Source organism: Octopus bimaculoides, chromosome 1, assembly GCF_001194135.2.
Source record: "Octopus bimaculoides isolate UCB-OBI-ISO-001 chromosome 1, ASM119413v2, whole genome shotgun sequence".
Classification (NCBI taxonomy): domain Eukaryota; kingdom Metazoa; phylum Mollusca; class Cephalopoda; order Octopoda; family Octopodidae; genus Octopus; species Octopus bimaculoides.
Window position 1 is genome coordinate 39,765,387 of NC_068981.1, and position 2,944 is coordinate 39,768,330.

Below are 2,944 nucleotides of genomic sequence, written 5' to 3' on the forward strand. Positions count from 1 at the left end.
TATATATATATATATATATATATATATGAGTGAGTGAGAGAGACCTGTAAGTGAATATTTGTATGTATATTTACGTTTGTGTATATGTGTGTATGTGTGACACACTAACCGTACGTATAAGACGACTCAATGTTGTTATATGTACTATATATGACCCTCCAGATGATCCGAATCACGCGGACAAGTTTGAAGACTGCCTCACAAAAATAGAAAAAGTTCCAGTTACATTAGAACAACACATAAGTGTATTTCTTATGGGAGAGTTCAATCTGTCCGAAATCGGATGGTCTGAGTGCTTTTCTCTCCCAGGAATGGTGTGTTGCGAACAAGGTGATGTCCCTCCTGAACCTCAACAAGACTTTATAAATGGAACAAATAGTACTCCAAGTAACCAGGGTATGTAATATACTGTGTCTCTACTTCACAAATAATATGGATCTTATCCATAATGTGAAAGATACACCGACGCTACTCTCAGATCACAATATGGTAGAACTGACCATGTACGGATCAAGAGAAACCATGGACATGCAGCCTACAAAATACTCTCAAAAAAATTCCACTTTGAACTTCCATAAGGCAAGCTGGAAATAAACTGAGAAAGAAATCCTCAAACAAAACTGTCTTAAATGCCTCTCCACGCCTGACTTCTATATGAAACTTCAACAATTCATGTCTGTAATGCATGTCGTATGCTACAAATGTGTCCCGGAGAGAAAGGCCACTGTACACAAAAACAAAATCCCCGGGGAGGGGAAAGATTTTATAAGACGCTGTACAAAAATTTCAAATCGCATTAACAAACAAATTGAAAGCAGTGAAAAAAACCCGCCTGAAAATACAAAGAGCAAAGAATCCTGGGCTATAAACAATATAAAATTTAACCCCAAAGTAACAGCCTCCATGCACTGCAGGGTAGGGTCACTCCTCGAAAAAGATGGTTCACCCGCAGGAAACCTAATGAGGATAAATGAAATACTAAATGAGCATTTCAAAAGTGTTTTCACTCCACCCTAGGACTTCAGCAATCCAGCTGATTTTTCGCCACTGCAGATATTAAAACAGAGGCAATATAAAAGAAGACGATTTAATAAGGGCTATTGACGAGATGAACTTGAACTCAGCTACTGGTCCTGATGCATTCTAAGCAATCCTTTTAAAATCCTGTGAGTCCTAGTAACAATACTGAAGTCTCTCTTCCAGAGCTTCTTTGCAACTGGAAAACTCCCAAGCAAGCACAAAGGAGATAGCAGAGCAGTAGCTCAAAACTACAGACCTATCTCTCTGATCTCGCACATTAGCAAAGTCATGGAACGAATAGTCAGCAGAAAACTAATCACCTCCCTGGAGAAAAATTACTTGCTGACTGACACCCAACATGGTTTCCGGCCAGGATGAAGCTGCCTAACTCAGCTCATACAACACTATCATTGAGTGTTGAAACAGCTGCTCAACCACTCAAATGTGAATGTGATATATCTCGACTTTGCAAAGGCTTTCGATAAAGTCGATCATGGAATGATATGTCACAAACTGCGAGATCTCGGTATAGTCGGAAAATTGGGAGATTGGCTACCTGACTTTCTAAAAGATAGAAATCAAACAGTAGTAGCCAATAGGGCCAATTGCATGCAAATAGTGGTGTTCCGCAATGCACTGTTTTGGGACCACTACAGTTCATAATGGCCCTCTCAGATATGCCCTCAGTCACACAGAGAGCCACGATCACAAGTTATGCAGATGATACAAGTCTCACAGGTGATACAGAACCCTGAAAAAGCTATGCACCTGCAACGTGAGTTAAATTAAATATACATGTGTGCTAAGAAGAATAGCATGCAGTTTAATGCTGAAAAGTTTCAAACCCTATGCTATCAGCATGCAAGATTAAATGCAATACCAATTAAATACAATGGATCTAGAGGTATTACAATCCCAGAGACACAGTCGATGTGAGACCTGGGGATTTACGTGAATAATGATGCAGCCTTCCATGTACATGTAAGTTGGCAAGAGGATGCAGGTGGCTGACCGGATGGATTCTTAGAACTTTTAAAACAAGGGATCATGAAACCATGATGGTCTTCTGTAACACAATTGTCTTAAGCCGCATTAACTATTGCTCCCAGCTATGGTCACCAACCATTGTAAAATTAATTGCAGAACTTGAGACAATCCAACGAAGCTACATAGATATATAGTCTCTATGCAGCATATAAGCTACTGGGAAAGACTCAAGAGATTGAGACTTTTTTCCCTGGAGTATAGGCGGCAACGTTATACCGCAATATACACTTGGAACATTCTGAAGGAACTTGTCCCAAACTTTGGCATTGAGAGTTACTCTAATGCTAGAACAGGGTGCCGTTGCATAGTGCCAAAGACTCCAACTTTGCCATCAAACTATAGGACAAGATATTGCAATAGCCTGGGCTTTAAGGGCCCACTACTCTTCAGTATCTTCCCAAATGACGTGCGTCATATAGCTAGCTAGAGGTGATCGCCTCTCGGAGCAACAGCAGCATCCGTCCTATTTCTCTGGACTGTCACGTCAGTTTGGCAATAAATATTGATACCCAGTACTGCTGCTGTATCTCTCCTTGAGAGAGATTTAGAAATTATAACATTTCTATTTCTGAAAATCACTGAATATATTTCACAAAACTATCGAACAGAAGTCAACAGCGACCCCAGCTGGACTCGGCTGCTCCACATTGATGAGGGGAAACTACCCCGAAACCGGTCTGTGGATGCCAAGCCAGCAAAGGGAAGCTGATGACCTCCACTGTTCGAAGATTTATGAACGCAGGTTCGTGCATCATATAGCTAACTAGAAGCGATCGCCTCTTGGAGCTAATCAACAGCAGCATTCATTCTATTTCTCTGGACTGCCACGTCAATTTGGCAATAAATAAATATATATATATATATATATATATATATA